The sequence below is a fragment of the Capricornis sumatraensis genome, chromosome 10 (genome assembly GCF_032405125.1).
Source record: "Capricornis sumatraensis isolate serow.1 chromosome 10, serow.2, whole genome shotgun sequence".
Taxonomy (NCBI): Eukaryota; Metazoa; Chordata; class Mammalia; order Artiodactyla; family Bovidae; genus Capricornis; species Capricornis sumatraensis.
The window spans coordinates 4251331-4265374 of record NC_091078.1 but is presented as its reverse complement, the minus strand read 5'-3'; the positions used below and the strand labels follow the sequence as shown (position 1 = coordinate 4265374).

General features: G+C 41.4%; 1 pseudogene; it reads right to left on the bottom strand.

Moving 5' to 3' along the window:
• Positions 1-5950, bottom strand: part of LOC138087289 (uncharacterized) — a 48380-nt pseudogene extending 42430 nt beyond the window's left edge.
• Positions 5951-14044: the final 8094 nt, after the last annotated feature.

Sequence of the window (14044 nt, the reverse complement as noted above, 5' to 3'; positions counted from 1 at the left end):
ATGTCTATATTAAATAGGTCAACAAACAAACATTAATATCAGGTATTTAACACTGAATATTTCCCAGTTCACATAAACCTGGAATTTATTGTTTAATTTAGAATTACTTGATTTGTAAGCGCTTACCTTTTTTTAAGCCAAATAAATAGAGATCATATACAAAAATATTACCAAGACATATTTAGACAGACACAGTGTAAGATCTAGCTTTAAGTCTTTTTTTTTTTTCAGTGTCAAGAGTTAGAGATGGTCTAGATAAGTGTTCCTGAGAGCCCTGGTCTCAAGGCACAGGGAAAGAAAATCAAGTTTTAACAAAATGGCGGCAGGTCTAAACCACATGGTTGCCAGACAAAGCAAAATTTCCTTTTGAAGGGGATCTTCTTGACCCAGGGATCGAACCCAGGTCTCCCATATTGCAGGCAGACGCTTTAACCTCGGCTCCACCAGAGAAGCCATTAAATACAAAAATACAGTCTCTCAGAAAACCTCCTATAGAGACACAGAACTTCAGATCCAAGTACTAACATCAAAGATTTCAAGGGAGGAAAGGAAGCCAGGTTGAAAAAGAAGGGAGAGGAGGCAGGAGAGGGGGGGCAAAAGGGGTGGCCTTACAGACGTCTCCTGCCACCTACAGATACCCAGGCGTTACGGAACTTTTCCCTGGGCCTCCAGAGAAGGGAGGACTGGAACTCGGCCCTACCAGAAATCAGAACCAGAATTCGAGTTTTCTGCCAAGAGGAGGTGATCAGTCTCCAATCCTCAGCTCAGGCTGAGGGCCCTTTGACCAGATTCCTGCGTCCAGGACCGGGGGACTAGAAAAACAGGGAAGGATAGGAAGGGTTAAGGAGAGGAGACAGAGAGGGAAGGGGAGAGAGATCAATAAAGTCTCTTGTTCCTTACCGGTCGGGGCACTCTGGCCAGTTGTCCGCGTCAGGAGGAGACCAGGGACTAAAGGGTCCCAGTTGCGGCCGCTGGGTCTGGTCCATTGGCAGGCAAGCTGGCCCCTGAGTACCCCGAGTGGTCAGGATGTCAGTCTCGGCAAAGAAGAGTCCCCATCAGAGTCGCCATTTGCTGCAGGAAGAGGGACCCCTTCCAGGGCCCGAAACTGGGCTCTTGTCTAACACTCGGAAATGAATTGTCCAAGGAGACACATGTGCTGACAAAGGGAACTTGGTCAGGGTGTCCGATCCGTGGTCAGAACCCGGTGTAAAGTTCCCAAGTCAGAGGTGCCTTTTGAGGGCCAGCCTACATGGAAGGTCGGCCATTCTGTGCTGCAAAAAGTGATCAATTTATTCCTTTTAATTTCTACACTGAGGTCATGAGTGCGCATCTTGACCTCCTTAAAATTATCAGTAACCAAGGATAGAGGTGTGGGGCTAGAATGGTGTTGCCCCATCGTCCCTGGATCAGTCAGATGTTGGTAAATTAACACAGACAATACGAACAGCCACACAAACAGAAAGAGACAGGAGAAATACACCTCCGGGAATCCGGAGGTAAAACCGAACGATGACGGCCTCCTGCCGTTCAGCGGGAGCGACCCGCTATCGTCTACAGAGAACAGGGGCACTCCGTCCCCCCATGCCGGGGTCGGGGACGTCTCCCAACGACCCCCACCGGTGACTCTCCGGCACGTCCGCCTGAGTCATATACCAGTCTCAGATACCAGGCCCTACCAGGAGTGAAAAGAAAGACAGAAAAAAGCTTACCGGCTGCAGATGACTCTCCGGATCGGTCTTCCCGTGGAGCCGGTGGGAGATCCCGGACGAGCCCCCAAATGTTATGCCCAAGTTGCGAAATCTCCCAATGACCACCAGGGAGCCAATATCTGATGCAAAAGCAAGAGAGTTTTTATGACCAAGCTCGAGCTGGAGCTCCCACCAATACCGACGCAGCAGCTATAGGGAGGAGCCCTGAGCTCTGGGTTACATTGCTTATATAGGGTATTATCGCGCGAAAAATTCAAAAAACGGGAGTCTCCGGGTCTGATTGGTCACCTTCTGGTGAAGGGTTAGGTGTTGAGTTCTGATTGGTTCTCCTTTCCCAGGCTTGACTTGAATTTCCGGGGCTGGCCAAGGGTTCTGATTGGTTCGCAGGTGGTGGGGTGAGGTCAGGGGATTTCCAAAGGCTCTTTTCCCGGAACCTTACAAAATGGAGTAGCTTTGATTCTTCAAGCCTTCTTTATGTCCAACTCTCACATCCATATGTGACTGCTGAAAAAACCTTAGGTTTGACTATACAGACCTTTGTTGGCAAAGTGATATCTCTGCTTTTTAATACACTGTTTAGGTTTGTCATAGCTTTTCTTTCAAGGAGTAAGTGTCTTCTAATTTTATGGCTGCTATCACCATCTGCAGTGATTTTTGGAGCCCATGAAAATAAAATCTGTCATGGTTTCCACTTTTATTATTTCTGTTTGCCATGAAGTGATGGGACCGGATGCCATGATCTTAGTTTTTTGAATGTTAAGTTTAAAGTCAGCTTTTGTACTCTCCTCTTTCACCCTCATCAAGAGGCTCTTTACTTCCTTTTTGCTTTCTGCCATTAGAGAGGTATCATCTGCATATCTGAGGTTGTTGATACTTCTCCCAGCAGTCTTGATTCCAGCTTGTGATTTATCTAGCCCGGCATTTCATACGATGTACTCTGCATATGAGTTAAATAAGCAGGGTGACAGTATACAGCCTTGATATATTCCTTTCCCCAGTTTTGAACCAGTCTGTCGTTCCATGTCTGGTTCTAACTGTTGCTTCCTGACCTGCATACAGATTTCTCAGGAGGCAGGTAAGGTGATCGACAGTCCCATCTCTTTAAGAATTTTCCGCAGTTTGTTGTGAGCCCTTCCTGATACCATGTATAAAAATAACTCAAAGTAAAGATCTAAACATAAGAACATGAAACTCTTAGAAGAAAACATAGGTGTAAATTTTGTGACCTTGAAATAGGCAGTGATTTCTTAGATATGACATCAAAGAGGACTTCATTAGCATTAAAGATAGGACTCTAATCAGCATTAAAAACTAGCATAAGACTTCGTCAGCATTAAAAACCCATGTACATCAAAGGAGGCTTTCTAGAGAGTTCAGTAAACAATTCCCAGAATGAGAGTTGAGTAAACAGTGCACAGAATGATATGCGAATCATGTGTGGTAGTTGACTTGTTTCCAGGATATGTAAAGAACAGTTCAAACTTAACTAACAACAAGTTCAATTTAAAAATGGGCAAAGGATTTGAATAGACATTTCTCCAAATATGGTATACAAGTGGCTAATAAGAAACAAAATGAGAAAATAGATACTCAATAGCATTAATCGTCAGAGAAATGCAAGTCAAATCCATAATGAGATACCACTTCATACCTACTAGAGTGGCTGTACTCAAAAAAGCAGATAATAATAAGTGTTGTTAAGGATGTGGAGAAACGGGAACTCTTATATGCTGTTGTGAGAATTAAAATGATGCAACTGTATTGGAAAATTGATTAACAGTTCCTCAAAAAGTTAAAAAATAGAGTTACCATTTGAGCCAGTAATTCTGCTCCTAGGTATATACCTGAAAGAATTAAAAATATGTTATCTCACAAACTTCATTTATATACATGTATAAATATATATATGAAGGTTCATAGCATTCTTCATAATAGCCAAGAAATGGAAATAACCCAAATGTCCATTTAGAGATAAAGTGTGGTTTCCCTGTACAGTGGAATATTCACGCATGTAAAGAAGTGAAATTTTGACTCTTGCTATATACAGCATGGATTAACATGGGAAACATGATGCTAAGTGAAAGAAGCTAGTCTTAAAGGATCGTATTATATGATTCCATTTATACGAAATGTTCAGAATGGGCAAATTCATAGAGAAAGTGAACTAGGTCTGAGGACTGGGGAGGGGTTGTGTGAGATTGCTGATGGTTCCAGGATTCTTTTATAGGGTGATGAGTGTTGTGGAGTTACAAAGCAGTAATACTTAAACGACTTGTGAATAGGCTAGTAACCCCTGAGTTGTATGGGCCTCACAGGTGGTCTGTGGTTAAAAATCTGCCTGCCTATGAGTTCAATCCCTGGGTTGGGAAGATCCCCTGAAGAAGGAAATGGCATCCCACTCCAGTATTCTTGCCTGGAAAGTCCCATGGATGGAGCCTGGTGGGCTGCAGTCCATGACACAATTTAGCGACTAAAACAACAACACAGCAACAGTTACAGACTTTAAAACAGTGAATTTTATGATATGTGAATTACATCTCCAAAGACTAAACAACGGACGGAATGAAAGGTTCATATGCAAGGCATGTGTGGAAATACAAAACCTCAAGGACCCCTAAAATGGCCGTTTCCAGATACTGGTGTTTGCATAGTGAACGTAAGCAACTCCAAAGGAAAAAAATCCTTTAATGGTGTCCAGTTTCTTGCTTTGAACAGATTTGAAGGATTTTTCAATTTCAGTATTAAAAAATAATTTATTATCTTCTAAGTCATTAAAAATATTTTTGGTGGTAAATCACAATAATCACAAAAATTTTCGATAAATAACTCAAGGCATTTTTTACATTGTGCGACTCTAAAAATTGTGTGACTCTACTGGTAAAATTCCTTCCGTCCCATTCACCGGTCACTGTGAATAGTTTCGCAGTGCCTTTTTTTAGTTTGTTCCTTTGGTTTTGGTTGTGCTGGGTCTTCGTTGCTGTGCGAGGGCTTCTCACTGCAGTAGCTTGTGGGGCAGCAGAGCGCAGGCTCCAGGCCCGCTGGCCTCTGGTTGCTGCCTCATCAGCTGTAGCTGGTGGACCCCAGAGCCTGGACTCAGACGTTGTGCCCCATGGGCTTCGTTGCTCTGCGGCACGTGCAGTCTTCCCAGACCAGGGGTCATGGCAGGCGGTTCTTGCTCCGTGTGCCGCCAGGAGAGCCCTCTCAGTGCCTTCTTACAGTAGGGACGCGCTGGACCATCTCATTCTATCAGTAACATCTCAAACAGATGAATAATGGGGAAAAAAACTCAATCCAGCCTGCTCACAGATACATTTCCAGTAAAATTGTTACTTTTAATGTTGTTCAGTTCAGTTCAGTCGCTCAGTCGTGTCTGACTCTTTGCGACCCCATGAATCACAGCACGCCAGGCCTCCCTGTCCATCACCAACTCCCGGAGTTCACTCAGACTCACGTCCATCGAGTCCGTGATGCCATCCAGCCATCTCATCCTCGGTCGTCCCCTTCTCCTTCTGCCCCCAGTTCCTCCCAGCATCAGAGTCTTTTCCAGTGAGTCAACTCTTTGCATGAGGTGGCCAAAGTACTGGAGTTTCAGCTTTAGCATCATTCCTTCCAAAGAAATCCCAGGGCTGATCTCCTTCAGAATGGACTGGTTGGATCTCCTTGCAGTCCAAGGGACTCTCAAGAGTCTTCTCCAACACCACAGTTCAAAAGCATCAATTCTTTGGTGTTCAGCCTTCTTCACAGTCCAACTCTCACATCCATTCATGACCACAGGAAAAACCATAGCCTTGACTAGATGGACCTTAGTCGGCAAAGTAATGTCTCTGCTTTTGAATATACTATCTAGGTTGGTCATAACTTTTTTTCCAAGGAGTAAGCGTCTTTTAATTTCATGGCTGCAGTCACCATCTGCAGTCATTTTGGAGCCCCCAAAATAAAGTCTGACACTGTTTCCACTGTTTCCCCATCTATTTCTCATGAAGTGATGGGACCGGATACTATGATCTTTGTTTTCTGAATGTTGAGCTTTAAGCCAACTTTTTCACTCTCCTCTTTTACTTTCATCAAGAGGCTCTTTAGTTCCTCTTCACTTTCTGCCATAAGGGTGGTGTCATCTGCATATCTGAGGTTATTGATATTTCTCCTGGTTGTGTCCAACTCTTTGTGACCCCATGAATCGCAGTACGCCAGGCCTCCCTGTCCATCACCAACTCCTGGAGTTCACTCAGACTCACGTCCATCGAGTCGGTGATGTTAGTCATTATCAGATCTGTAATGTTTGTTATTTAAATCACTTATATATGTTAATAATAATGGTAATTGAATCCCAAATAATTATTTAAACTCTTAGGGAATTACTGACTGAACAGAACAAACTGCACATATGATGAGTGATTAATAAGACTTTCAAACATAAAAATTATTACATGCAGGGCTAACGAAATGAGATGATATGAGTTCAAGGAGGGAAAACAAGGTTGTGAAATTTTTATTTTCAAATGGATCATGGTTGGATGTCAGATCACAGTGGTGTTTGGATTCTACTGAACAGACTTAAGAGAGATGTTACAGATTTATGTAGAATGTAGTATTTAAAATGTGCCAGAAATCATATTCTTTACAGCTATCTGACTTGTGAAAGATTTTAGATGTCCACTTTAAAATGTATGAGGGGTCACGTAAGTCCCCTTCTTGGTTCGTAAACGGCCATCTTTTCTCTGAATCATCTTGTGGCAGAAGGATCAAGGGAACTCTCTGGATTTCCTCATGAGAATTCTGATTCCATTCATGAGGGCTCCACCTTTACAATCTAATTCCTTCCCAAAGACTCTGCTTCCAAATGTCAACACACTGGGCATTAGAATTTAACGTGTAAATTCTGGAGGGATGTGAACATACAGTCTGTATGTCAGTTATACAGTAGAATTTTAGTTTTCTGTTGCTGCTGTAATAAATTACCCCAAACTTACTGTTTTAAACAGCGAATATTGATTATCTTATACTTGTGTAAGTCATAAGTCCAACCCAGGTGTCACCAGACTAAAATCAAGCTGTCTGAGGGGCTGCGTTCTTCTGGAGGCTCTAGAGGAGAATCCTGTTCTTTGCTTTGTTCAGCTTCTGTAGGCCAATCACGATCCTTGGCTTGGACCCTCCTCCGTCATCCTCAAAGCCAGTAAGGGCTCATCGCTCTGACCCTCTGTCTTCTCTTTCTCTCTCTGGCCACAGCTGGGACTCATCTGATTAGACTGAGCCTGAGAGAATAATTTCCCCATCTCAAACTTTGTATTCTTCATCACATCTGCAAAGTCCCTTTTGTCATGCAAGGTAGTATTTTGTGTTCCAAGGATTAAACTGTTGATGTGTTTCAGGACCATTATTCTGCTGTCACAGTTGGTTAGACACATAACTTTAATTTTATCTATTTATTTTGATAAATGTGAGGACTGCAATAGTGGTTAAGTGGTAAGACTTTGGACTCCTGCCGTGTATTAAGATTGTGATGTTAGGCAAATTATTTGCTTTTGAACCTGGAAAAAGGGGGGTAATAATGTGCACTAAAATATATTGAAATACAAATAATAGTTTAAGGCTACAGACTAGAGTCAAGAGACTTTTACCTATTTTTTTTTGACTGTCTCAACTAAGCAAATTTGTGACCTCCTAACTCAAAAGATTGTTGTGAGGCTCAAATAACTCATGAATATAGAATTGCTATGAGATGTATAAAAAATACAAAATTTTGCTGGTATTAATTTTGGAATGCTTAATTTTTGTTTGGTCAGTGCTGGGAGTGTTTAATATGTCCTTTGATCCCTGTATAGCAAATTTTTTTAGTGTTCTTTCCCATATTTTCAGAGTTAACTTGTCTCCTTTTTATTAAGTAATGATAAATGAAAAGATACATGAGAATTAAAAGCACATTAACTTGCATGACTTCTTTTAGTCACTGAGACTTAAAACTCAAATTTATCTAGGTTATTTGAATTAATTTTAAATTATTTTCTCTTTAAAACTTAGGAGTTAATTACTGTCTCTGTTACAGAAGCAAAATAAATGCTTGTATTAGTAAAACTAATTGTTCTTAAAATCTGAGCTACATTCCTTAATCTTGGATGTGAGTGTATTAGTCAATCCGACTCCACCAGGCTCCTGTGTCCATGTAGTTTCCCAGGCAAGAACACCAGAGTGCGTAGCCATTCCTTTGTTTCTCCAGGGCATCTTCCCAACCCAGGGATCAAACTCGGGTCTTCTGCATTGCGGGTGGATTCTTTATCATATGAGCCACCAGGGAATCCTGGGGAAGTAGACATTCAAATCACAGAAGTGAAGTCTTCATTTATAATTGGGTTATCTATGTACTCAATGTTTGATATAAAAATATCACTGTATATTAGGCAAAAATCATTTTTTAAAAGTGATTTGATTTCTTAATTTTTTCCCTTACATTGTAATAGTGAATAGATGTTTTCCCCCTAAGTAGCACAAAGATGCCATTTTGAGAGGTTAAATTACTTTCTAAATGTTGCTGTGAAGGAGGAGAGAAGGAAGAGAGATCAGGTTACACATTCCTTGTTGCAGAGCCTTCCGCTGCACTTGCAGTTTGGAGCCACAGCGGCAAAGGTTAGAAGATGCATCTGCCACAATATTTTCAACCCTGCCCCCACTTAGGGAGCCAGAGACTTAGACATTTTCCCTGGCAGGGCCCCCAAAGAGAACCATTTTAACTTAAATGTTTATAGAAATTGCTACTTAACTTTTTTCTTTTAAAGCCTTTTATATAGTTTAGCTTTCAGGTTTGCCTGAAAATTGCTCCTTTGTATATTCAAACATATTAAAAATGGTATTTTTCCCATAGGCCTGCAAGTTATATTTTAATATTGATTGAAGTTAAACAGAAATTTAACTCAAATTAATATGTAGTCGAATTTAGAAAGTATTTTACATTTTATTTTGAGAGGGGGAAAAAAAAAGCTTTCCTGGCATAAAATGGCATGAATTGAACTGATCTTGTGTTTTACAAATATGATGGGAAGAAGTTATTTTATTTTCTTGCTGCTCTTAGATAAATGAAGACTAAAAATATTTTTCACATTAAAAAAGTCATAAAATCCCCAGTGTCATAGTCTGAATGCTGATTTAACGGTTTTATGTTGTAATGTTTCCAGTTCTGAGTTTTAGTTAGTATATGTATATACTTTTTTTAACCTTTAAGGAATCATTTTTAAAAATTGGTTATTAAAATTTATATATAATATATATCATAAATACATGTTTATGTATAACTGGTTCCATTTCTGAAGGTTTAAGAAACAAGCACTATTTGTAAACTACTTATGCCTCTGTTAAACATTATCAGTCCGTTAAATGTTGTTTTTTCCTTATCTAGGTCATTTTAAGTATTAATCATCAATCTGCTTAGTACTCATCAGAAAAAGTCGCTATTACTAGTAGTCAGATTATCTCATAGAAATACAGTGTCATTTATATCAGTCTTTTTAGTATTTTGGGAGTAGGTGTTGTATTTTCTAAACAAGACTTATTGTCCCCTCGCACTTTCTCCAGAAAAGGAAAGACGCAGCTGGATAAAACTTTGTGACTGGGCATTGGGAGTTACCCTGCTGTGCCCTGCTGGTACAGGTTTTGCTCTCTCTAGCTCATGATTTCAGCTCTAATTTGTTTACGTATTTTTGCTCAACGATAAGACGTCAGGTTGGCTTGATACTCCATGGCCCTCACTCTCTCGTCTTGCCTTTGCTTCTCTGTTAATCCCCTCCCTTTCTCTTCCATATCTAATAAATCCAAGCCTTCTTGGTACCTTTTCTGTGAAGATTAGTTTCATCTGGGCTCTTGATCATGTCTTGCTTTTCTGTGGTTCTGTAGGGCTTTGGGCTTTCCAGGTGGCTCAATGGTAAAGAATCCGCCTGCCAGTGCAAGAGTCAGTCGCAAGAGATGTGAGTTCAATCTGTGGGTCAGCAAGATCCCCTGCAGAACGAAATGGCAACCCGTTCCAGTATTCTTGCCTGGGAAATCCCATGGACAGGCTATAGTCCATAAAGTCACAGTCCGATACAGGTTAGCAACAACATAAAGCTTTTAATGCCGATTTATACTATTATGTTTTTTCCTAAAGCATTTGTTCTCTGTCTCGGATTTAAAATAATTATACTGGCTACCGCTTGTATTTCTACCGTATGCTGTGCCATTACTGTTAATCTCAAAAACAGCCTGGTAAGTATGGCCTGCTTACATGAGGAAAGTGAGCAGTTTGCCGGTGCTGCAAGCTTGTTGCTGCTGCTCGTTTCGTGTGTCTGACTCTGCGGCCCCATGGACTGCAGTGCGCCAGGCTTCCCTGTCCTTCAGTATCTCCTGGAGTTTGCTCAGATCCACGTCCCTTCAGTCAGTGGTGCCATCTAACCATCTCATCCTCTGTCACCCCCTTCTCCTCCTGCCCTCAGTCTTTCCCAGCATCAAGGTCTGTTCAGTGAGTCGGCTCTTCCCATCAGGTGGCTAAGGTATTGGAGCTTCAGCTTCAGCATCAGTCTTTTCAGTGAATATTCAGGGTTGATTTCCTTTAGGATTGAGTGGTTTGATCTTGCAGTCCAAGGGATCCTCAAGAGTCTTCTTCTGCACCATAATTAGAAAGCATCAGTTCTTTGGCACTCAGCTTTCTTTATGATTTAACTCTCACATCCATACATGGCTACTGGAAAAACCATAATTTTGACTATACAGACCATTGTTGGCAAAGTGATCTCTCTCTCTCTCTCTTTTTTTTTTTTTTGATATCTCTGTTTTTTAAAACACAGTCTAGGTTTGTCATAGCTTTTCTTCTAAGGAGCAAGTATCTTTCCATTTCATGGCTGCAGTCACTGTCCACAGTGATTTTGGAGTCCAAGAAAATAAAGTCTGTCACTGTTTCGATTGTTTCCCCATCTCTTTGTCATGAAGTGATGGGCCTGGATGCCACGGTCTTAGTTTTCTGAATGTTGAGTTTTAAGCCAGATTTTTCACTCTCCGCTTTTACTTTCATCAAAATGCTCTTAAGTTCCTCTTTGTTTTCTGCCATTCGGTGGCGTCATCTGCATATCTGAGGCTATTAATATTTCTCCCTGCAATCTTGATTCCTACTTAAACTTCATCCAGCCTGGCATTTCACATGAGATATTCTGTATAGAATTTAAATAAGTAGTAACAACATACAGCCTCGATGTCCTCCTTCTCAATTTTGAAGCAGTCCGTTGTTGCATGTCCGGTTCAAACTGTTGCTTTTTGACCTGCATACACATTTCTCAGAAGACAGAAAAGGTGGTCTGATATTCCCATCTCTTTAAGAATTTTCCACAGTTTGTTATGATCCACACAGTCAAAGGCTTTAGCATAGCCAATGAAGCAGAAGTAGATGCTGGAAGTTCAGTCACGTCTTTTCTCTTTTTGGCTTCTATCACACATACTGGAAACCTTATAGGTACTAGATTCTTAATATGGAGTGACTCGATGACTAATATTTTGGTTCCCTCTTCCTTTTAAAGATGGTTTTTGGAAAGGGCTAGAAAAGCTGAGTCTGTTCAGTTCAGTCCAGTCGCTCAGTCATGTCCGACTCTAGGTGACCCCATGGACTGCGGCACGCCAGGCCTCCCTGTCCATCACCAACTCCCGGAGTTCACCCAAACCCATGTCCATTGAGTTGGTGATGCCATCCTCATCCTCTGTTGTCCCCTTCTCCTCCTGCCCTCAATCTTTCCCAGCATCAGGGTCTTTTCCAATGAGTTAGCCCTTCGCATCAGGTGGCCAAAGTACTGGAGCTTCAGCTTCAAGATCAGTCCTTCCAGTGAACCCCTAGGACTGATCTCCTTTAGGATGGACTGGTTGGATCTCCTTGCAGTCCAAGGGACTCTCAAGAATCTTCTCCAACACCACAGTTCAAAAGCATCAATTCTTCGGCACTCAGCTTTCTTTGTAGTCCAACTCTCACATCCGTACATGACTACTGTAAAAACTATAACCTTGACAGACGGACCTTTGTTGACAAAGTACTGTCTCTGCTTTTTAATGTGCTGTTTAGGTTGGTGATAACTTTCCTTCCAAGGAGTAAGCATCTTTTAATTTCATGGCTGCAATCACCATCTGCAGTCATTTTGGAGCCCCCCAAAATAAAAGTCAACCACTGTTTCCACTGTTTCCCCATCTATTTGCCATGAAGTGATGGGACCAGATGCCATGATCTTCGTTTTCTGAATGTTGAGCTTTAAGCCAACTTTTTCACTCTCCTCTTTCACTTTCATCAAGAGACTTTTTAGTTCTTCTTCACTTTCTGCCATAAAGGTAGTGTCATCTGCATATCTGAGGTGATTGATATTTCTCCCAGCAATCTTGATTCCAGCTTGTGCTTCCTCCAGCCCAGCGTTTCTCATGATGTACTCTGCATATAAGTTAAATAAGCAGGGTGGCAGTATACAGCCTTGATGTACTCCTTTTCCCTTTGGAACCAGTCTGTTGTTCCATGTCCAGTTCTAACTGTTACTTCCTGACCTGCATACAGATTTCTCAAGAGGCAGGTCAGGTAGTCTGGTATTCCCATTTCTTTCAGAATTTTCCACAGTTTATTGTGATCCACACAGTCAAAGGCTTTGGCATAGTCAATAAAGCAGAAATAGATGTTTTTATGGACCTCTTTTGCTTTTTCCATGATCCAGCGGATGTTGGCAATTTGATCTCTGGTTCCTCTGCCTTTTCTAATACCAGCTTGAACATCTGGAAGTTCATGGTTCACGTATTGCTGAAGCCTGGCTTGGAGAATTTTGAGCATTACTTTCCTAGCGTGTGAGATGAGTCCAATTGTGTGGTAGTTTGAGCATTCTTTGGTATTGCCTTTCTTTGGGATTGAAATGAAAACTGACCTTTTCCAGTCCTGTGGCCACTGCTGAGTTTTCCAAATGTGCTGGCATATTGAGTGCAGCACTTTAACAGCATCATCTTTCAGGATTTGAAACAGCTCAACTGGAATTCCATCACCTCCACTAGCTTTGTTTGTAGTGATGCTTTCTAAGTTAGAACTGGACATGGACATGGACAGTTAGAACTGGACATGGAACAACAGACTGGTTCCACATAGGAAAAGGAGTACGTCAAGGCTGTATATTGTCTGTCACCCTGCTTATTTAACTTATATGCAGAGTATATCATGAGAAACGTTGGACTGTAAGAAACACAAGCTGGAATCAAGATTGCCGGGAGAAATAGCAATAACCTCAGATATGCAGATGACACCACCCTTATGGCAGAAAGTGAAGAGGAGCTAAAAAGCCTCTGGATGAAAGTAAAAGAGGAGAGTGAAAAAGTTGGCTTTAAGTTCAACATTCAGAAAACGAAGATCATGGCATCCAGTCCCATCATTTCACGGCAGATAGATGGGGAAACAGTAGAAACAGTGTCAGACTTTATTTTTTGGGGCTCCAAAATCACTGCAGATGGTGACTGCAGCCGTGAAATTAAAAGACGCTTACTCCTTGGAAGAAAAGTTATGAGCAACCTAGATAGTATATTCAAAAGCAGAGACATTGCTTTGCCGACTAAGGTCCGTCTAGTCAAGGCTATGGTTTTTCCTGTGGCCATGAATGGATGTGAGAGTTGGACTGTGAAGAAGGCTGAGCACCGAAGAATTGATGCTTTTGAACTGTGGTGTTGGAGAAGACTCTTGAGAGTCCCTTGGACTGCAAGGAGAATCAACCAGTCCGTTCTGAAGGAGATCAACCCTGAGATTTCTTTGGAAGGAATGATGCTGCTGAAGCTGAAGCTCCAGTACTTTGGCCACCTCATGTAAAGAGTTGACTCATTGGAAAAGACTCTGATGCTGGGAGGGATTGGGGGCAGGAGGAGAAGGGGACAACCGAGGATGAGATGGCTGGATGGCATTATGGACTTGATGGACGTGAGTCTGAGTGAACTCCGGGAGATGGTGATGGACAGGGAGGCCTGGCGTGCTGCGATTCATGGGGTCACAAACAGTCGGACACGACTGAGCGACTGAACTGAACTGAACCAATGTTATTTTTATATTTTTGCAAAAACCAAGTAATAGAGAAGTTTGTTATGATACCCATGCTTCAAAAATTGATCTGTTTTTATCTCAATAAAAGTAACCTTTTAACCATTTCTTCCACATTATTTGATAAATGTTATTGATTTGGAGTGTTTTTAATGTTTATGAACACATTGATTTTTGTTTATTGAGTTTTAGAGTTAAATCCTGGTAAGGATTTTACTTTTTAAATACTGAGGCTGTTTGTGTATGTTTTGTAGCGAAATGAATGGCTTTAAAAGCATCAAAGTAAAGA